A 24,100-nucleotide genomic window follows, 5' to 3' on the forward strand; every position below is an offset into this window, starting at 1 on the left:
TGATGGCAACATCTCACATATAACAGCAAGTTTCTATGGAAAGGGGAAAACAGGAGTTTAAAATGAGTGGCCTACTTTGTAATCAAGTAGGATAGAGATATATTCATATAGGGTGTAAATCATCTCCTTGCAGAAGGCGAATACAATATTTTCAGCCGCACATAAACTTGTGATGAAGGCTGGAAGACTGCGAATAGAGCAGATACCCATGAATGCCTCTGTAGTTCTTGTGTGCTCTTTAGGGGGACTCCACTGCAGTTCCAAACAGGTTGATGTAGAATTTGGGAGTGTGGGCTGAGGTAGTGGTGACCGGCCCTGCTCATAAAATGGCTTTGCAACTATGCAGCCTGAGGGAACAGATTCTCTATCATTCTCAGGTAATGTATGCAGAAAATCCAAATGTTTGGGCTTTGTGAAGGATTCATGGATTTCAACTGTAATTATAATAAAGTGGTGCACACAGAAATGGAAACAACAAGAACTTCCCTAATTTGTTTTATAATAGTCTCAGAAGGCTTGTCAACAGCTGCAGAAAAAGGGAACCAGGAAAGTCAGGAATAAGCCAGTCTGTCTAAATGGGAAGATTCAAAAGGCTATTCGACCTAAACGGAACTTCAAAATTTGGAAATCTGATTCTAGTGAAGCCAATAAATAGGAGCATAAATTACAGCAGGCAATAAGTAGGAGGGAAATTAGAAGGGCCAGAATGGACTGAGCAAATTAATGGTGTAAAATGAACAACAAGTGATTCTTTAAGTACATCAGAAATGGGAAGCCTGGGACAGAAACAGAAGGTCTGCCATATTATCAAGGTTAAAGGAAAATAAAGACATTGCTGAAAAGCTAAAAGATAACTTTGCACCAGTCTTCACTACCAAGGATGCAAGGAGAAACTTACCCAACACTTGCTCTCTTCTGATAATAAAGATGAAGTACTCTCAGAGATTCAGGTGTTGGAGGAAGAGGCGCTGAAACAAATGACTAATTTAAATGCAATAAGTTACCAGGCCCATGTGTCATATTCCCAAGAGTTCTGAAGGTGCTAAGGTATGAAGTTGCTGAGTGCTGCTAACAAAAATATGTAATCTTATTAAAAACAGACAATAATCCAGAGGATTGGAAGGAATCAAATAAGAGGGGACATTACAAAAAAAATAAAATAAAGGACAGTATGGAAAACATAAATCAGGAACTTCTGTGCTGCCTGTCTCATAACACAAGAACAATTAAAAGGTAGCAAATTCAAAACTGATAAAAGGAAATACTTTTTCACACAACTCACAATTAGACTGTGGAATTCATTGCCAAAGGAAATAATTGAGGCCAAAACCAAATGTGATTCAAAAAGGGATTAGACAGTTATACGGATAACAAGTATATCCAGAGTTGTCATAGTAAACGTAACACATTTCAAAAGGAATCTAATGCTTCGAAGTTTAAGCCAATCTCTAACTATTAGACCAGGAGGAGACCTAATGTGGGGGCAGATTGTCTCACATCTGTCTGCTGTGAGGTTCTTACGCTTGCTTGAGAAGCATCTGGCACTGGCTACTGCCAGAGACAGGACACTGGACTAGTTTGACGTTGGGCCTGGTCCTGTGTGGAAATTCCTATGTTCCTATGATGTCTGCACATATGTTTCCAGTCCGTCATCTGATAAGAAATCTGAGCATTCACTTATATTTAAGTTGTTTAAATATTTTGGATTATTTCACAAAACAAACTGAAAAATACATGAAAATACTGATATTCTTTTATCTTCTTTATATTTTTTCCTTCAGTTTTCTTCCCACTGTACAAATAATGATTTTTTAAAATTCTTTTTCACAAATTTGGCTGATTTTAAAATCGAGGGGAAATTTCCCTCTGAAGGATACTACAGTCTCAGGTCTTCACAGTGACCCTTTTTTTTTTTTCTGGATGAGCCAAATCCAGGGTGATATTTCAGAACGTATATGATAACATGATTGTGGTGTGTTTGTATTAGCTAGTTTGCTTTCTTTGGATGGACTATCAAGTTAGTACTACAAAGGAAATATAGTGCCATTGTAAATAATCATAGACAACACACAAACACTTATGGAGACTGTCACAGGTCTCCTATGGATGTTTCACTCTCTAATATGAAATGTTCCTTATAATCTGCCTCTAAATCAAAAGGTCTCTCAGTGTGTTGTGCATCTCAGTTGCAACACATGCTATCCCACATCTCAGATTATTATTAGTAAAAGTATAGTAATAACATTTTTATTATAGTAGCTCCCACAAAGGACCCAGTTGAGAATGAGTCCCAATTGTTCTGGGCACTGTGGAAATGTAGAGCTAAATGCCAGCTTGCACAGACACACGGGAGCAATGGGGTATAAACTGGAATGATCAGACTACCTGCACCAGGTAGGAGAGCATACATTTTCCCACACACAAAGAAAGGGGAAATCCCGGAGGCAGATTCTGGTTCCGGCTTGTCACAATGCCATGATTTAGCCCATAGATAAGAGACAATGTAGCTAGTACAGGAGATTATCTTCCTGTATTCACAGTGGTAAGACATTAGTGGCTGAGAAGCATGCTATCCAAATAGAGATTAGAATACCCTTTTCCACAACAAGTATAAATGGAACTGCTAGGGGGTAGGGAAGGAGATTGTCACTGTATATTTTCATGAATATACTATTTGTACTATCCTGAACATGCTATTTTCATTTTTAAGATGACAAGTGGATATAAAAGCCAAACACAACAAAGATGTGAAGGCTAAAAGTGGAAAAAGCCTTCCAAAACTCTGGCTTGCAAAGCATACAGGAAAGAACTCTGCATCTCAGCTCACACCGAGGCTTTTCAGTTTGTTCCCAGAGCTCAGATGACAGCACTAATAGCTGTGAGCTTGGAAAGGATTCTGAGTAATGATCTATGAATAAGTAAACCCTATTCAAGTTCAAAAGCTACTTGTGGCAAAGCAGGACATTTGTGTGTTCAGTGTCACAGTTTCAGGGTAACTGCACCTATATTCCTCCTTCATGGTCTACTCCAGGAGTACCCCAGTCAGGTACTCCTGGAGTAGACCATGTCCCACTCCCTTCTGACCAGGGGTTTAAAGACTGCACAGCTCCCTGCCTTATACTGACCACCAAACCAGCCTGCCTAATGGTCAGTGCCTGTGCATTGCCTTCTCTCCAAGGGGTATGAAGTGTGTATTGCCAGCAGTTACAAGTTACCATGCAGTTCTCTCTAAGCAAGCACATTTATGCTTAAGGTAAAAGTATTACAGAGAAAACACAATAAAAATAAACAGATTTAAACACACACTAACATACCAGGAGTCACCCACCTATCAGTCTTTTGCGGTCCTAGTAGGCCAAAGTCTTTCTGACCCTTCCACAATGGTTGAGAGAGTCTCCCCTTGGACAGAAGGGCCTGTCTGTTTGCTGGATCAGGAAGAAGGTCATGAGTCAGTTCAAGCTTATCTTTTTATACCAAAAACCCTTTCTTTGTTTCTTAGTCTCTAGGAAATTCATCCTGAACCAGTCTATGCAAACCACCCAAGGGGGTGAAACATCTCTGGAGATGTTTACAATCTTTGAGGTAATCACCCTCTACTGTTTTAGCTCCTAGAGGAGCTGTGGTAACCCTACTCCATGGAGTAGAACACAATCATACATAAACTATTCATAAATATAATATTATGGTCCTCAAAGGTATTACGTGCGGGTTGCAATATCTGTCACATTCAGTATAAGAACCAGCATGTACAAAAGTGCTAATGCTTGATTTCTGGAGACATAGTAGGGTTTGGGAGTGTTTTGAGATGTACTGAATTCTTGCTTGGTATGCTTTGCAAATAACACAAAGCAAGGAGACAATTAGAAGATAAGAATATGATTTTGCCTAGTCTGACATATATAAATTAGAGAGTGTGATAACTCATCTTTGTCAGTAACAACAAATAGAAAAGTATATAGTTTAGAGACTGATCTATTCATGTGCTATGTTATGCATAAAGAGAGTCTATGTTTATTCATTCTCATTTGAAATAATAAGTCATTCCTACGTTTCCCCATAAAAGGGAATAAACATTTTCTTCTGCGTTTTTTAGTCTTTCGCTTTAGCTACAGAAATGGCAAGTCATCCAGTGACCTCACTTTCTGAAAATTTGCTTCTCAAAAACTGTGATTGCCACCTGAAATGTAGCGCAGGCAGCTATAGGTGTTTAAAGGGTACACTGTCAGCAAACTTAGTTCTCTGTGTGTAGTGCCTGCAGGATTCTTTTCCCATTGCGGAAAATTGCCATCTAAAATCCTTGTACTGAGGTGATCTGTACACTTGTCAACGTCACTGCCAAAATGAAATTCTGCTTCCATCTACAGTACAGCATGCAGTCATTTATCAACATTTAAACAGTGTTATTTTCTGATTTTGGCACATAAAAACCTGCTGCTAAAACACTCTGCTGCCCCTCTTCACCATTCTCCATTACTGATATTGCTCTTCACACAGAGCCATATCCTCAACCCTAGCTAAGCCTCTTCACACAGAGCCATATCCTCAACCCTAGCTAAGCCCACTTTGCATTGCTCCACTGGTGAATTACAGACGTAAAACTGCTTTAATCATGCAGAGCAGGGAATGCTGCCTCAGCTGTATAAAGCCAACGTAGTCCACTTTATGTCACTCATGATCTCCCTAACCACATCAAGCGTGTTCCAGAGCAAGGAGGGACAAGTGAGGAGCACAAGGGGAGAGAGCTGGAACACAATGCATTCTGACAGTCATGGGTGTTGGAATCCTAAGGGATTCTTCCAGTGCTGTAAGTCAGAGCAACTGTATGGTTGCTCCAACTTGGGTGGGGGACTGGTTTCCTGTCTGTCCCCAGTCCCCAGCATCAGTGGAGAAGTAAAAGTGGCTTAGTCACCTTTGCGTCCCTTCCATAATAAATAATAATTAATATTAGTGGGACAGAATGGGGATAAAGAAAGATCTGCAGTCTCTTTGGCTGATCATCTAGCATCTTTCAGGTGCACACGACTCACTAAAAATAATTCATTTTTTAAAAAAGCTGCAAGAAGTGGAATGTCCAAGACTATGGAACTAAAGGCTACAGTCTCACTACATCCACACAACTGGAAAATATTAGAGCAGAACTAAGTCATATTAAATTGATTCTCTTAAAAATCAGGCAAGAATTAAAAACTCAGAAACGTCCTTGAGTTTTTGAGAATCTGAACTGTTCAGGCTTTATTTTTTGTGTGTTGTTTTATTTTTGGTGCATCAGTCAAGTTGCTTGGACACAGACCCACATTCCTTGAATTCTGCAAGGAGTTTGTCTTAAATGAAGGACTTTTATTCTACTAACCTAAAAACTTTTTTAATGTGTATGATGAAGTTTTTATTTCTAACCCAATTTCAAATGTGTAAAGGAGAAGCACCTAGAAACATATAAAACACTTAAGAGTTCATTTTGAGATGCACACAATATTCAGCATAGTGTACCAGCAAACATGAAAGTAGCTACCTACTGTTGCAACCCTTTATTATATATGTGTTTCTTACCCACACATATACAAATGAAAGAAACAGAATACCAATGCTATGAGAGAAAAGAGACTGGTTTAGAGATTGTGTCATTATTTGTGTGTTTCTGTTTATAAAGTCATAAACAGAGTTGTTTTACAGAAATCAATCCATTTCATTGAAGCAATGGTGTTATGGATAGGGTGACCAGAGACCAAGTGTGATAAATCAGGACAGAGGGTGGGGGGTAATACGAGCCTGTATAAGAAAAAGCCCCAAATATCGGGACTGTCCCTATAAAATCGGGACATCTGGTCACCCTAGTTATGGACTTCATCCACAGTTGCACTGGAGCGGAGTTTGGCAGGGCTGGGAGTTGGGGGCAAGGTAGATTTTCACCACCTTTCTGCCATCCCCTGATCCTGAGGCTAGCCAGTGATTGGTTTGCTTTGGCTCCTAGCACAAGTAATAGTAACCTTAGGGCTGTTCCAAACAACCAGAGGGACTGGGATGAAATGGGCAGCAAGCTATGCTGGCTCTACACTAGCAGGAGGTTTTCCACACAATTGGGGAATTCCAAGCTGGCTACTTACGCAAGCTTTCCAGATCCTTTGCATTTCTTGAATGATAAAAGGGGCCAGAATCTGACTCCTTACAATTAAAGAGCCCGTTTTTAATTTTATAATCTCATGAGAATTTCTTGCAAGTTTATTCCTCCAACCCCTTCCTAATAATTACTGGAAATGCTTCCCAAATAAACACAACTTCACAGAGCTGCTACTGCGCTACCTACACTGCTTTCTCCTTTGGGATAACATTGCATATATCTTACAGGAAGCCATGCAAAGTAGTAGCTTCCGCCTGTTTTGATTTGAACATGATACAGTATTTTGCCTCCATCAAAACAGCAGCCAACATTTTTCTCACCCTCAGGAAATTAGCAGCTTCTCAAATTGTTTGTAATATACAGATTATCAACTGGATCATAATTGCCTCTCCTATTTCACTGTCTGGAAAGAATAACTTAGACCAGCGGTCCTCAAACTGTGGGTCAGGACCCCAAAGTGGGTCACGACCCCATTTTAATGGAGTCACCAGGGGCCAAAGCCTGAGCCCCACTGTCTGGGGCCAAAGCCTGAGGGCTTCAGTAGGGTTACCATACGTCCGGTTTTTCCTGGACATGTCCGGCTTTTCGGCAATCAAACCCCCGTCCGGGGGGAATTGCCAAAAAGCTGAACATGTCCGGGAAAATCCCGGCAGGGCACTTCCCCTCCCGCGGCGGCTCTGCTCCTCTCCTGACTCTTCGGCTCTGTTTAAGAGCCGAGCTGCCCGAGCGCTATAGGCTTCAGGCAGCCCCCTTGCCTCCGGACCCCAGCCTCCGGCTGCAGCGGCTCTGCTCCTCCCCTGACTCTTTGGCTCTGTTTAAGAGCCGAGCGCTACGGGCTTTGGGCAGCCCCCATGCCTCCGGACCCTGCGCCGCCGGAGCCCGGGAGGGGAAGTGCCCAGACGGGGGTGCAGAGTCCAGAGGCATAGGGGCTGCCCGAAGCCCAAGCGCTACTGGCTTCACGGTTTGCTCCACAGGCTCCAGCTGCGCTGGGGAAGCGCTGGCCGGGGGCGCAGGGTCTGGGGGCTGCCCGGCAAACCGTGAAGCCGGTAGCGCTTGGGCAGCCCTTTTCGCGTGGCTGGGAGTGGAAGGGAGGAGGGGGCGGAGTTAGGGCAGGGCTGGGGTGGGGAAATGGGCAGGGCCAGGGCCCCGTGGAGGGTCCTCTTTTTTTATTTGTTAAATATGGTAACCCTAGCTTCAGCCTTGGGCAGTGGGGCTCATATTACAGGCCCCCTTCCTGGGGTTGAAGCCCCTGTGCTTCAGCTTTCCCCCCACTCCCCTGGGCAGTGGGGCTTTGGCTTTGACCCCCCCCCCTTCCCCCGGGGTCGTGCAGCAATTTTTGTTGTCAGAAAGGAGTCACTGTGCAATGAAGTCTGAGAACCCTTGGCTTAGACTTTGGGCTCAAAGTTTAATTTATTAGTTGATGGCTACTGTTTAGTTTTTATCTCTTCTGCCTTCCACTGAAAATCTTAGGAAAAATATTTTGTCCCATGGGAGCTGAAGATCTTGCTGGGTTGTTTAAAGCAAGATTGTAAACTCATTGGGGCAGGGAACAGTTCTAATCCTCTGATCTTTGTAAATTCATGAAGGATGAAGCTAGTAAAGGAATTTCACCAATATTTCCAACCCACTACAGAATATGCAATGGAAACATGGCCAGACACAGATAAAGCATTTAAAAGTGACTTTGGGTCTAAATTCAGACTTGATGTAGCTGAGCACAACTCCATGGAAGTTTAACTGGGGTCTGAATTAAGCTCCTTGTTTATATAGAGCTCCCATTTATGTTATGGGACTGTCAAAGGGCAAGATACTGCCCTTGGTTCACTTGGGAGTTCTGAATGGTGTGTGTAGGGGCAGGTTGTAGATGTAGTCCCCAGGAGGAATTCTAGCTTAGTATGCTAGAATCAGTGAGGCCTGTTGGGCTGTTGTAGAGAGGTACGGGGGAAGGACTTCCTCTTCCCACTGCCTTTGAACAAGCAGCTCCTTACAGAGGTGCCAGGAGGCAGCAGACACTGTACTCCCCGGTGAAATTCTGGCCAGCCCGAAGGTGGCATTTGATGTATGTGGCTCCTTGCATCAAATTCACACAGAAGCTTGGGGGGAGAGGGGGAGGGATAGCTCAGTGGTTTGAGCATTGGCCTACTAAACCCAGGGTTCTGAGTGGTGTAGTTAATTTGACCTAAGTCCCCACATAGACAGCAGTTGGTTGGTGAAAGAATTCTTCCATCGACCCAGCTACCACCTCTCGGGGAAGTGGATTACCTACACTGAGAGGAGGATCCTTCCAGTCAGTATATGTGTCTATACTGAAGTGCTACAGTGGTGCAGCTGCAGCGGCGCAGCTATGCTGCTGTAGCGTTTTAAGTGTAGACATACCCTGAGTGCCTTACCCAGACCTGAAGAAGAGGGCTGCATAAGCTCAAAAGCTTATCTTCCACCAACAGAAGTTGGTCCAATAAAAGATATTACCTCACCTACCTTGTCTCTCTAATATCCTGGGACCAACTTGGCTACCACAAGGATACAAAGTTTGTTTCACAAGACCTATTTTCTATATAACCATGTTGATTGGCATTAATTATGCTACCATCCTTTAATTCTTTTCTGATTGCCATATTACCCATATTACCCTTCCCATCATTTTGCCAGAGACATATGTCAGCTAATTGGCTTAAAGTTACCCAAGTCATGCTATTTACCTCTTTTTATATACTTTCATTAGCTTTTTATCCAGACCTGTGGAACTTCTCCAGTTTTCTAAGACTCTGCTCAAAGCAATGTTTCTCTGACTTTGAGCTTTCTGTTCCCTTTAATTTTATTGTATTTAAGTTTGGGCTAATAAACAGGTAATTAATCCACCCATTGTCACTTTTGGGATTTGCAACAAACTTCCAAATCTACACTTTGGTGGATTACCTGAGATGTATTTTGGTGCTACCAGGTGAAGGAAACATTTCAAGGCTGCCCTATCTCTAGCTTAAAATTAATTTGAAATCTTCATAATAAAAGACACAAGGTGCCTAAATGTTTGTATTCATTTGTTTTGGTTTCTTCCCTCTTACCATGTAGAGTGAAGTGCTACCTAATGATGGCATTGTAAAATAAACATGTATTGTAAAGCATATTGCTGTACACTCTTCAACTTGCCTGGAGGATTTGTAGATGTCATCCTACTCACAGTATTATACTATAGTCCACCACTGATAGCAAAACCAGACACTTAGTCAGTGTCCCAGTTTTTAAACAATTCTGAATCTAAAATTATACCCTTTGACTGATTTTATTTACTTATGGCAGCATTTCTCGAACTGGGGCCCCCAGACTCCAGGGAGTCAGCCAGCCCCGCTGATCAACTTCTCCCGCTTTCTCCCTCTACTCCTTCCCCTGCTCCCAATGCCTCCTGCACACCGGGGAACAGCTGTTCAGCGGCATGCAGGAGGCACTTGGAGGGTGAGTGAGGAATTGAGGGAGGGAGAGGGAGGAGTTGATCAGCGGGGCCAGCGGACCCCCCTGGAATACCCTTGGTTCGCCAGCGTGCAGGAGGTGCTGGGAGGGAGAGGGTGGAGGGGGGACCGGGCGTGCCCATGGGAGGGTGTGGAAAGAGGCAGGAAAGAGAGGGGACGGGGTGGAGCAGGGGCTGGAAGAGATGGGGTGGGGATGGGACCTTGGGGGAAGGTGTAGAGTGAGGCGTAGGATCTGGGGCTGAGCTGGGGGTTTGGGGCTCCACGAAAAATTTTAAATCAAAATGGGGGTCCTCAGATTGCTAAAGTTTGAGAACTGCTGACTTATGGGATTACTGTGGTACTCAGAACTCAGACTTGATCTTGTCCAGATTCCTAAGGAATCAACTATTGAACATTTTCTATAGATTTATCTAGAAGACAGTTTTGAATGAGGAAATGTTCCCTTTAGCAAACCACCACTATACTTAAATTTTAAAAAGGTTTCAGTTATTTGGCTAAACCATTGGGAGTACATATACTTCAGTAAAATGACATTCAGGTTTGGTAAGGTCATTAAAGTAATGCTGCTGCAATGTGGGTCACTGATTCTGGGAAAATAATAATAATTAATAATTATTACAATTCTGTGTAAAGGCTCCAATCAAGGACCCTTTATGCTGGAAGCTGCACCATGAAATACCTCTTGCTGATCTGGGCACATTATCAAATACTCAAGCACCTTCTTAATCAAAGTGGAAAAAAACCACACGGAGCATAAAAATTAAACACACAGTACACCTACATTGCACAAGTACGATGCAGTGGAGATGAAAATTGTTATCAAGTTAGTTTACAGCATGGAGTGACAGACTCAGATAAGTAAGTAATAAACTAATCTGTGATTCTGAAAGGTCAGTGAAAACACTTCCAGTTTACCAATCCCTTAGCAACGGAAATAAAACAGTAAACAAAGTGAAGAGCCAAATTACTTAATCATAATGTCATGATGGATATATTAAAAGAATGACTGGTTTTGAACTTAAATCTCCACTATTCTGAAGAAGTATAGGCAAAATGTTTTAGAAATTAGTTTGCAGCTAATACTAGCCACAGCACTGGTAACTGTATATATTGGGGTTGTGTGGCATTTAATTATACTCAACAAAAAAATTACAAGAACAGTTAAGATGGAAAGAGGTTGTTACCTACTAATATGGGTCTATTTCTGGATCCTATTTAATTTTTTTTGGAAGGGTATGGCGTACTCCTTTCAGGATCCTTCCATTTTCCCCTTCAGCTTTCATGTCCCATCCCTAAAGACTTCTGTGGTGTAGACATTTGTTCAGCCAAGGGAGTCTGAAAGGGACTATTCAGAGCCCACCATTGCTGTTATTAGATCAACTGCAAGCTGATGAGAGGTGTTCCCCACAGTGGCTGTGCATTCTGCCGCCTCAGTTTTTTCCCCCAGCTTTAGCTGACCTAGGGAGTGGGAATCTAGAGCCTGAATGGTTCCAGCAGGGGTATTCAATTTTTTTTTTAGTCAAGCTCCAAATTTCTTGGTCAACGTATAGTCAAGGTTCAGACTCCAGAGAAAATAATAACAATAATGATAATAATAAGTAAATAAAAATATTTTTAGGTCTGTTCAAAAACGTTTAGTGGTCCATATTTGGCCCACAATCTGGCTATTGACTACCCCTGGTTCAGGACATCATAGTGGGCTACAGAGCCTCTCACTATTAGGTTACTAATTAAAACCACTCCAGATCAGGGGGCAAAAGTTGCTGGCATTATGATTTTGGAGAGGGTTAGTGAGGTGACTCTTTGACTCCTCCCATCAAATAATTTGGGCCACCACCAGCCTCCCTTGCTGCAGAAGTATTGAAACTGAGGTGCTTGTGCTGGGATCCGTGCATAGTTACTGACATTTAGAAATATTTTTCAAAGAATAATTCTCCAATTAAGGCAGAGTTTTGGGGGAAAACAGGCTCCAGTTGTAGGGAGTTTTCTAAATATGTTTGTAATTTTAGGTCATATTCTTTGGGACAAATTCAGTAAGTGCAGAACACTTGCAGTTCCTGCTGACTTTGGCCCTCTTCAATTTTTCTGAAGTTATTTAGGTATAGAATCTAGAGAAGCCAGCAATATTACAACGTAAGTGCTCAAGATAGCCATCCCCTAGCCATAATAGAGATGTAAGATGTCTGCCAGGGAAATACAATAAAATAAAGACATAGAGATACATTACATGAATTTACCGAAAGGTTGTGTATGTCTTTCCATGCTTATTCTCTTCGTCCATTCTTTGATTTCCTACTTACCTTCCATCTCTGACCCATTCTAGATTGTTCGCTCTTTGGGGCAGGGGCTGTTTCTTGATGTGTGTTTCTACAGTGTATAGCACAATGAGGCCCCAATCTGATTGGGGCCTTTGAATGCTGTTGTAATGTATATACTTACAGATTGCAAGATAAAATAATTTTCACTGGGAGTTAGGCACCTAAATGTCATTTGTGCCTTCGAAAAGCTCTTCTGAGAAGAGGTGGGGCTGGGGTGGGGATTTAGGGAAGGGGTCTAATAGGGGAAGGGAGTGGGCGGAGTTGGGGCGGGGACTTTGAGGAAGGAGTTGGAATGGGGGTGGAGTCAGGGCAGGGCCAGGGGCGAGCACCCACCAGCGCTGGGAAAAGTTGGTGCCTATGCCCTACACCGTAGCAGGACTGATTTCAAGTCTAGTGTAGGGCATCTGTAATGATGGTGATGCCTTTTGGCAATCTGTACCAAATGTCAGATAACAGGATAATCCTTCTACGCTAGATCCTGTGTCCCATCTCACTTAAATAGGCGCATGAGACAAGACTTTTAAGTACACCTTTCCAGTTAACCGCAAGCACTAATACAAGGAAGGGACTACCAATGGCTTAATATACTTAGTCTCCATCTAAAATTGGAGTTGACTGTATTAGACTGACGTATGCTGTAAACATTTTTATGTGAACTTGTGGTTGTTTAGAGGATGAAATACTGGTCAGTTCAAATTAGGTCAACTTGATTCAGTAGAAATCAAGCTACCGACAGCTGTATAGGTCTGAATTTGAAGAGAGACAAGATGGGTGAGGTAATATCTTTTATTAGACCAACTTCAGAAGTTGGTCCAATAAAAATATTACCTCATCCATTTTGTGTCTCTAATATTCTGGCACCAACATGGCTACAACAACACTACATACAACAATGGTAGCTTGAAGAAACAATTAACATGTACCCAATACAGAAGAAACAATTGATTATCTATAAAATGATACGTGGGATTCAAGGGAACTTATGACCAGTGCTGCTGTTTAGGGCCTGATTTTGTCAGATGCAAAGCATGCTCAACTCCCACTAACGACACTGGAAATTGAGAGAACTCAACACCTTTCAGAATTGTCTCTATGATACTTGGATCTATAAGAAGATAAATTAGCCATCTCTTACAATGGTGAAATTAACTATGTTGTAATGGAAATAACTACAAATTTTCTTCCTAGCACATTACTAGCAACACCTCAATTGGCGTAAATCACCATTACTTCATTAACTAGAATGAAGCTATAGTGATTTGCACCAGCTAAAAATCTAGCCCTGCTTCTTACCATTAGCATATAATATATTATTTCATGTAAAACACTTCCTCACTATGAAGTATTACAACTGATTTGAAATCTGGCACAAAGATGTATTTGTTAAGTGAAATACTCTAATGGTTTATATATTATAAGAACTTGTTTTATACATTGATCAGATGGGATTCTCAGGGGAGTGCTGAAAGCTGAAAACATTACCTTTTTAAATTTGATTTTGTTAGTGTTGATAGCTCTGCAGCTTTATCAGATGGGCACAGATTTAGCAGTCACTAGCAATAAATGGCTTAAAGGGCACAGTTTGGCAGGGCTGCATTAAAGCAAACCAATAATGCCTTCAAGAAATGTAGCAGAATCATGTGTAGAAAAACATGTGGAGAGCTGTTATGTCAGAGTCCTGTGAAGAAGCCTTTCATTTGGGCTGAAAACGCTTTTGGTGAATAGGCCAGCATAGTATCCAACACAGGAAGCAATTGATAGTAAAATGTTATTTAACATGAACAGCACACATCCACAAGAAGCAAAGCTCAGAAGTGCAAAGTCCATTCAAGAATAAAGCAGAAATGAAGTTACCTAGAAGCTATCATTAGACCAATAACAAAAATTACATTAACAATTGATATTTATATAGGGCCAAATCCTCAAAGGTATTTAGACTGCTAATTCCCATTGATTTTAAATAAATGGGAATTAGATAACTAAATACCTTTGAGGACTGGGCCATAGTGTCCACAGGACCCCAAAAGACTCCCCAGACTGTGGACCGGATCCTGCCAGATGTTAAGGGAAATACTGGACTCCCTCAGATCCCATTCACTTCAGCAAGGGTTGAGGGCATCCAGGTCCCCAATATATAGAAATCATTCACTGACATGTGATAGAAAGACGCCGTTTCCAAGAAAATAGAGCCGCCATTCTGCAGGAGAAACACGGCACAATCATTTTTTAGGAAGGGGAGAGAAGAAGAACTGCAGTTGAGTCTACAGGTGGAATTTTGTGCTTTGAATCTTGCACTCCGGGAGTCATGTTTTCATACCCTTAGCAAAATGAATATGGGGACAAGTTTTTGTTATTTTTTAAAGTCCCAGACCTACACAGAAACATGTACTTGTATGTGCAGATTGGATAAATGTGCATGGAAAGGGTTTGTTCTATGGCTAAAAAAAAAAAAAAAAAAAAGGACCCAGTCACTGAAGACGGCAAGACCATAATTCTGGCATTAATCAGGAGTAATTCCACTGAAATCAATTGACTTACACACGTGTATAACTAGTGGAACTGTCTCTTATCATGTGCATGTACAGCGCCTAGCACCCTGGGACCCAGATCTCAGATGGCACCTCTAGCCATTACTGTGCTACAAATAGTAAATCATGACAATGCTAATAGTATGAGCTGAATCAGACCCAAGGAGAGCAAATCAGTCAGAAAGAAATGGATACACTTGGACAGTGATACATAAGAAGCATATACTTTAGTTGAAGCTGGTGTTTTGAATCAGTTAGGAATGCCAAAAAGACTCTTCAGAAGCCTGGAATTCCCCCCAGCTGTGCCAAAGATGCTGGCTATGTCAGACAATTGTTTGTAGCAAAACTCTGCAGAGTTTTCTTCTCTTTTAGCCAGAAATGTGGTTGAAAAAAAAAAAGTATTTAATTTTTGTTTTAACTAAATCTTAAGCAAGAAGGAGGCTGAGAGTCCCTTGCAGACAGGAGTGCTTGTTGTGCCTAATTTGGTCCAGTAGTTTCATGAGAGGAGTGAAAAAATAAAATATGACACAATATGTCACAATTCACAAAATGAACTGATTTCAGCACAGTATTTACAAACCTAAGACCTAACTAATCAGTTCTCCAGCCACTGAACAGCTGAGTAACTCACACACTCTAGTTCTCCCCATCCTTTCCTTTAGGGCCTGGGGTGTTTGAGGGTGGGCTAAAGGGAGGGTTTTATTTGTAGTGGGTTGTGAGATTTTTTTGTGATACTTTTTAAAATATATTTAAAAGTACCACAAAAAAACTATAGATCCAGATGGATATGTCTATGTGTTTAAGATTTTATGGCATCTAGAGCTCCAGATAGACACTTTACAGTCATATACACTGATATAAATGAATGATTAAGAGCATACAGAGAAGAAGGGTTGGAAACATAGATTTTAGGCAAATTTACAATATGTGATGAAAATGTGCAATGCCCAGGACTTTTTTGGTAACTTTTCAAAAGCTACTTAGTTTGCATTGAAAGTTTATTAGTTTTTTAAAATAATAGGTCAGCACCACCAAAATATTTGATTGAACTCATCTCTTTCTTGACAACTGGATATAACTCACTTGGCAGTAAAAATCTGCAGTTGATCAGGTTTGTCCTCACTCTGTATGTACAGGAAGAAGATGACCACCATAAGCTGCACTATAGGCCAGTCTGGGCAACATCTCTTCCTCAGGCCTTGCTTGAAGCACCCAGTGGCACTATATAAACCAGCAAGCAGTCACTAGAGCACATCTTTTAGTGCAATTAAAGTCTAACGTGTGGCTGAAAACTTGGCCAAACTATTTCTCTAAAATACTTTTATGGCCTCCATAACTGTATATTTGAGTGCCTAGCAAACAAATTAATTTATCTTCTCACACTCCTGTGAAGAGATAAATATTATCCCCAGTTGATAGATAGGGAAAACTGATGCACGGAGAAATCTAACTTTCTCAAGCTCATATCAGAAGTTCATAGCAGAGCCAGGAAATGAACTGTGATGGGTTGGATCACAGAAACCCCCTTGGGAGCTGCCACCCCATGTGCAAAGACTACCTCTGCTCCTGTTTTCCCTGCCAGCTCAGGACTCCAGCACCCTGTCTTGCTGAGCCAGACACTCCCGCCTGCTCCAACACAGACTCCAGGGTCTGAATCACTTGCCCCGAAGCTGCAAGTTTACCTGAAAACAGCTCACAGAAGTGTGCTTGTCTCTAGCACTCAGATGCTCAACTCCCAATGGGGTCTAAACCCAGATAAATCCGTTTTACCCTGCATAAAGCTTATGCAGGGCAAACTCTTAAATTGTTCACCCTCTATAACACTGATAGAGAGATATGCACAGTTGTTTGCTCCCCAGGTATTAATACATACTCTGAGTAAATTACTGAATAAAAAGTGATTTTATTAAAAACAGACAGTAGGATTTAAGTGGTTCCAAGTAGTAACAGACAGAACAAAGTAAGTCACCAAGCAAAATAAAATAAAATGCGCAAATCTATGCCTAATCAAACTAAATACAGATAATCTCCCCCTCAGAGATGCTTCAGTAAGTTTTTCTCAGACTGGACACCTTCCAGGCCTGGGCACAATTCTTTCCCCTGGTACAGCTCTTGTTCCAGCTCAGGTGATAGCTAGGGGATTCTTCATGATGGCTCCTCTCTCCCTTTGTTCTCTTCCATCCCTTTATATATCTTTTGCATAAGGCAGGAACCCTTTGTCCCTCTGGGTTTTCACCCCCCCTCACTGGAAAAGCACCAGGTTAAAGATGCATTCCAGTTCAGGTGACATGATCACATGTCACTGCAAGACTTCATTGCCCACTTGCCAGCACACACATATACAGGAAGACTAACAGGTAAACACGGCCATCTGCAGACAATGGTCCTGGTTAATGGGAGTCATCAAGATTCCAAACCATCATTAATGGCCCACACTTTACATAATTACAATAGGCCCTCAGAGTTATGTTTTATATTTCTAGTTTTAGGTACAAGAGTGGTACATTTCTACAAATAGGATGATCACACTCAGTAGATTATGAGCTTTGTAATGATACCTTACAAGAGACCTTTTGCACGAAGCATATTCACTTTATATTCACCTATTATCAAATCTTTATAAAACTATCCCAGTTACATTATATTCACTTATTATCATGTTTTTATAAAACCATATAGACTGCACAACGTCACATGTATCTGAATTTCTTGCATCTCACAGTGTGCCTTAGCACAAAACAATGCTAATCTGAACCTCTTGGCTTGGCAAAATGAGCTGAAAAATCTCACGAGAACAGAATTTTTCCCCTTACCTTTCCAGTACTTGCTACTTCCAAAAATATCACAAGAGCAGCCTGGCTGGAAGCACAAGCACAGAAGGATCTGAAAATGAAAAACGGTGAAAGAAAGAAAAACACAACCAGACTTTGTTGAAAGTTCTGAAAAGGAACAGTCCAAATTTTTGAATGAAGGTGAAAGATGGTCTCTTATTTTAGTCAGTCCACTTTGTTATCAATCCCTAGCTTAAATGAGTCAGAAACCTTCATGTTACCTTGAGTCATGGCACTTTTAAAGTGACTGAATCAAATTCTCCTCTTAGTTACAAAACTGCAGCCCTATTGATGGCTGCTGTTAAACTACCTGAGAGCAGATAATTTATCTGAAAGGAGTATTACTATTTATACACACTAATTCCATTTCCTGATCCTTTTAAGAATATTTCAGAAACCAAAAGAAAAAGGCTGGGGGACGAGGGAAAGTAAAGAAAAAGAGCAGTTTTTTGACCTGTCAGTAAAGTTGAAGTGAAAGCTACAAGAAAGCTGAGCTGCCCTCACTCCTTATTTTAGAATATGGATTGGACACAGATATCGTTCTGCTGAGCTCTCAGCTGAAATACAGTGCTGTTTTTTCTTTACTATGTCTCTGCCTGGGGGTTCAGCTGTTTCTCACTGAAAGTGGCTCAAGGCATTAGGACAGTTGGATTCCTTTCTGTCACAGCAGGGAAACTTCAGATCACAGCAGCCTCTCCTACACAAAAATAAAGCTTTTATTTGAGCTTCTCGGGATTCCTGCTGCTTTTGAAGAGCTGTGCTAGTGAATGGAGTACAATAGTTCCTAGAAGATGCTGATACTCTAGTGAAAAGAAATAGGAGTAAAATGCCTTTTTTTTGTCAAGGTGAAGTTCAGTTCTCGCCCTCTGCTAACACTGTTCTCAACTATTTTACACCTGCCACTCCAAAATCACTCCCATAGCTCCATATCTTAGAATCCAGATATCTCACTGGCCTCCCTATTCCCCAGCTTGGTCCCTTCCAGAAAGAAGTAGCCAAATTTTTCTTCCTGTCCAACACTCCTATCGTGTAACTCCCACCCTTCAAAGCCCTTACTAAATTAAGATGAAAGTTCTTGTCTACCTCTTCAAGGTTTTGCACTACTCCATCCCATTATATCTCTATTGTTGCTTGATGCCAGCTTCAACATCTCCTTCTCTTCCTTTTCCTATTCTAATTCATTATTTACTGCTGAGGCCTGAAAAAGTCTTGTATTCCTGTGTACCAGGTCCTAACTTCTCTCATTCAAATTCCTCTTGCAAAAAATACTTCTTCCATTAGGCTCACAAACACTAACATCAATATAATGCCATCAGATCCTAATAAAAATGCTAGTAGTTATCAGCAATCTCTTGAACTCAGTGTGTTCTCCTCAGATATTGTAAGATCCTTGGGGCAAGGACTGTGCCTTTTTATTATATACATAGTAGTGTTTCTGTTCACTGCCTGAATGACTTGACCTTTAAAAAAAATCTCTGATTCTGCCAGAATGAATTTCGTTAATCAAGAAACAAATTTGGAGATGAATCTCTGCTATGAGCCTGAAATTCACTCTACACTTCCATTTGTGCCAACAAAACTTTGCTCACACAAACATCCATGAAAGTGAAACAAAAAGAGCCGCAAACTCAAATGCAAAAGCCTTAGATATAGTCACAAATAATTCTCATTATTTGCCCTTCTTTGTTGCTGTCTAAAAAGGCAATTGGGTTTCAGGTTAACCTGGACTTAGCCCCAAAATGGAAAGAAAACTATTGCTGATGTTTTATTCCTCAATAGGGTAGATTAATTACCAAGCTCTGTATAATAAAATGAAACAAAGCAGCTTAAAGAAAACAATTCAGGAAAAGAACATCTCTAAAATAAACAATAATGTTCTCGTCTGGAAAATACATAATTGGTCATAGAGAAGCTAGTTGTAGTGCAGATCATATTGCTTATAAATCAGTAGCAGAGCAAAATAGAAATACTTTATCTGCATGAGTACTCCTGGATTAATACACAGGGGTAGTGAGATAATCTGAAAAAGTGTGTGATTGTATATTCAATATCCAAAGAAATTATTCAAAAATCAATACTTGGGGCTGTACCTGCTGTTTTGTTAATTTTCACCAGCACTTCCCTTATATGATGGAGGAGAAATAACTCAAGCAGTCTGAGCAAATACATAAAAAGAGAGGAGTGGCAAGAAAAAAATGCTTTTGAATTGTGCCATGGCCTTTCTCCAATAGTCTCTCCTGGATCTTCCTTACAATTCATCCTGTCAAACAGCTGACAGGTAGTGTGTTCCTCAGACACATCAGCAAAGTCACTCATACAGCTTAGCTATCTGGAATGCAGATGCATTCACTTGCATCTGCTTTCTAGCCAGCTGCCAGAGTTTTTAAGGGATCATCATCCACAGATGTTTGACATACAGAGATGAAATAGAAGTTCAGATCAAAGGGATCCAGAGCTAATAAATACAATTGTCGTATTATCTTCTGAATCAGACTCCTGAGGAGCTGGTGATAGTACCCATGTGGCTGTTAGAAAGTAATTTGTCTATTTTGTGCTCTCTTGTGTAACTAGAAGACCTTTCGTGAGAGACACCAGGGCTGGAAATTGGAGACAAGAGGAAAAGCAGTAGATCATCATCAAGCCTGCTACTTTATTTGTGTGTGAATTTTTGGTGCTTGGTGAAGGATGCTGGTTTGACATGGCTAGAGACTGAAGCACTCTACTTACCCTCAGACCAGATACAGCAAGTTGTGTGGGTCCCTCTCCATAGTGCACAGTAGTGTCAGTGGGGATGTCTACACTGCAAACCAACCAACCTGCGGCAGTGAGTCTTGGAGCCTGGGTCAACTGATTTGGGCTCACAGGGCTTGTGCTACAGGGCTAAAAATAGAAGTGTGGACATTCTGCTTGGGCTGGTGGTCTGGTTCAGAAACCTGGAGGCGGGGAGTAGGTCTCAGAGCCCATCTACACTCTTACTTTTAGCCCCATAGCCTGAGCCTCATTAGCCTGTGTTAGTTGAATCGGGCTCTGAGACTCACTGCCACAGGGATTTTTTTGCAGTGTAGGTGTATCCAACATGCCGCAACAATAGCTTGGATGTACTAATTATATTATTGAAAGGAGTGTTCAATGTCCAGGCCTATCCAAATCCTTGGTGTCCCTAAGGACTATCAACAAGTTTGCCAATTCATGACATTTATGGTAGTAGCTTTTTTATGTGTCACTTATCCACTGGAGAGTGATCACAAAACTCATTTCCCACATGCTACCAAACAGCCTTCAGATGGTAACAAGTTTTAATTACTATCAACCTGGATTCACACTGGAAACATAGAGGCACCAAAGCGATGGTGCTGTTCCCATTGTTGAATGATCTCCCATGAGCCATGGACAATGGGCAACATCCATACTCATTGTAGTGGATCATTCTATAGCATCTGATACTGCCAATCATGAGTTCCTGCTGGGGCATATCAGAGACCAAGCAGTGGGTATCAGTGGCAACTAGAATCAAATAGTTCAAACCATTCCATTTTTAATAATGCCAGTGGCTTGTAGTGGGAAACTGTACCTCTACCTCCAGAGCTCTCACCTGTGGAGTTCCACAGATTACTATCTTTTCCACCATCCTATTCAACATTTACATAAAAGCACTAGGAGAGACACAGTGGAGTTACTTTGGATTCATGCCAGTGTGAAAGCAAAATTAAGATCAAAGACTTTTCTGATTATTCTGGGAGACTAAACCTGACTTCTGTTGAAGTCAGTGGTAAAACTCCTATTGATCATGCCTTAAGTGTACATTTACAGGAGGGAGAAGCAGTGGTATGCTGCAAATATTTTAAAAAGAGGATCCACATTTGTTTTCCTTTTCACCCTCTGTTACACAACATGCAGAGAGGCATGTGTGTGCTGGCAGAGGAGAGGAGTCTGGGGAATCTATTCATTCCCCTCATTTAAACAAACACTTTCTCATAACCATAACCAAGAAAGGAAGCAAAAGTCCTCAGCAAAGTTATATTAAGTGCATTAGCTACATGTTTATACTTTGTTTCTGAAAAATATACTAGCTGTATTGATAACATGGCAGTATTCAGCTTTGCAGTTTGACACAGGAGAGGGCCTAGTGAATATTTTTAACCTTGTATGGAAACCTAATTTTGTTTTGAAAATACCTGCCACTTGTTATGTTCCAAAGCAAATATAGTGCTCTTCAAAGCATGAATCCTGCAGATTAATTTTATCTGGTAGGAATGATCTAACAGTACCAAGAGAGAGTCTAACACCTTCATAGGAAACCTTGCCTTCCATTTGGTGGTGGGACTTTAAGAAGGAGCTCTTGCAAACCCAGAGAATACACCTCTAGGAAGAAGACTTGCCATTTCATCCAGAAAGGAATCTTAGAAAGGGTTATATATAGGATACACTACTAGATACTAAGCTGCTTACGTAATGCTCAGTTGCATACCATTGGTAGCTAAGATGCGATAGCTTTGCATTTTAAACATATTGGGTCAAACTGTGATCACATTTAGATGAATGTAAATCTGCAAGTTACTCTAGCTATGTACCAGTGTAACTGTGATAAGAATCTAACCCAGTCTTTCAGTTAAATCACATGATTCTGTATTTCCAGTGCTATGCACAAAGTTCTCTCACACTGGAAATTTAAACCAGATGTTATATTGGTGTGCCTGAGAATAGAATTTGGTCCTGAGAGAGCAAAAACATTTATGTTGTTAGTTTACTATTTGCATTTTATTCAGCTTGAGCATCTCATATCACAGTGCCCTTTTATTTCAAATAAACTACTTTCACTTGTTAAGAATGAATGGCAGCTTCTAGATGTAAACTTCAAAACAAAAGGGAAAAAAAACATAACCAAGAGCAATATTTCTTTAAAAAAAATACAGCTGAGAGATTTGGATGAAAGATTTTGCCTTCCATCAAGACCTCATAATCCTAATTATCACAGTAACAGACCTCCCTCCCACAAAGCAGCTAAGTCACATATTGAGTTGCCTACCATACCCTGCAACATTTTTAGCGTGTAGTGTTGTCAGTATGTGACATGGTTTTCTGTAGGTATTAAGCAAGCCCCTTCTCTCAGGAAATGCTCCACATCTCTTGCAGAGTTGGAACATAAAATGTATTGCTTTTTAATACTATTGGCTGTCTTGTGATAAATGAGATCAATAGAACTGAACTGACAAAGCAAAGAACCAAAAGTCAGTTGGGTAATTTGTACGGAGGAGTGACCCTCTAAAGTTTCAGAGCTTGGGCTCTGATAAACATATCAAAGTTTGGGTACTTATCTGAACCTTATCTGAACTATGTAAAGTCCTAAACCTCCTGGTCTGCAAAATTGGGTTGGAAATATCACAAGAGCAAGCTTGTACTGTATATATCAAAATCTGATGTCTGATCTTGTTCTTATTGAAGCCAATGGGAGTTTTGTCATTTTCAAAATCTTGTAACTTAATTAGAATCCTGCTTTTAGTTGTCGTTAAGGCATCTAGCTGTCCTGCTTTGTGAACAGCACACACCATACTGTGTCACACATTAAGAATAATGGCTGGATATGATGCCTAATTTCCTTGCTATCAATAACTTTTCAAAAGCTATTATATACCACATCCTGGATTAGGAAAAGAAATGGCCTCAAAAACACCAGGACTAATCACTGCAATCAACTGTACAATTATCCTTTCAATTACTGTCCAGTGACAGCGAAAGGAACCGTACCCTGTAATCATCCGCACATAATGGGTCAAATTCTACTCTCCGTTAAGCTGGTGTAAATTTGGAGTAATTGCTTTGATTTTATCAGGGTTGCCCCAGAATTACACCAGTATAGCAGAACACAGAAGTTGACTCATAATACCTATTTGACTTCATTGGGTATTCTGCACCTAGATCGTGCCAAGATCAATACCCTCAATAAGTGACAACTCAGGCTGATAATGCCACTCTTTTTATTTCAGATTGAAAAATTTACTGAAATATTGTTTGTGTTTTTCTTTATACCATGATTCAGCTTTCACAAAAAGAATTTTCCAGGCAGGTGCGGGACTCGTTCAGCCATTACTCTAATACCAGGGCAGCTCCACTAGTACTAGCTCTAGTGGAAGAGCTAGTATACGAGACACGACATCTGTGTCATCTTGCTCTGCCCTGACCAGGTCTAGAAGACACATTGGTTAAAAGACTGGCTGTACCCAGGGGACTTGTCTAATGTAGCCCTCTGAAATTGCTATCATGTGTGGAGCTGCCATACTGTTAGAAATATGTTGAAGGGGGAAGGAAGGGAGGAAGAAAAAGAATTAGTGTAGACCCAGTCTTTGTATATGATCAAATAAAATACATGGATATGCTGTGGGGGGGATACATTTGTCTTGTGCTTTAAGGGCCTGATTCTCTTTACACTGGTGTCTACACTGTAACTCCATGAACTTAATCCAGATTTACACTGGTGAGACAGGAGAGCCAAACCCTTTTAGTTCAAAAATAACAGATATAAAAAGGAAAACAAAAAAGGGCCTTGACAATTATTCCTTGGCAGGTTCCAACTTCCCCTTCGAAGTAAATACTCACTCATACAAAATTAGGCAGACATCTCTGCATATCCATAGCCAGGGAAGACACAGATGGACTCAAAATATGAGAGAAAAACAACAGGCAGTCACTTTAGAAAGGAAAACATTATTTTGATATTTTCTAGCTGTTACTTTTTTGTGCACACACACACTCACTCAGGTTATAGAATGAAGGGTAGCTAACAGATAGGAAATACTGAAAAAGCACTTCACCCTACACTATTCCAGCTGCCAGCACTATTCTCGTA

The 24,100-nt window shown here is 40.9% G+C and overlaps 1 protein-coding gene across 2 annotated transcripts in view; it reads left to right on the forward strand.

The window, feature by feature from the left end:
- Positions 1-24,100, forward strand: part of LOC128838280 (uncharacterized) — a 60,347-nt gene that overhangs the window by 975 nt on the left and 35,272 nt on the right. The gene's annotated exons all lie outside the window — the stretch shown is intronic.

The sequence above is a fragment of the Malaclemys terrapin genome, chromosome 5 (assembly GCF_027887155.1).
Source record: "Malaclemys terrapin pileata isolate rMalTer1 chromosome 5, rMalTer1.hap1, whole genome shotgun sequence".
Classification (NCBI taxonomy): domain Eukaryota; kingdom Metazoa; phylum Chordata; order Testudines; family Emydidae; genus Malaclemys; species Malaclemys terrapin.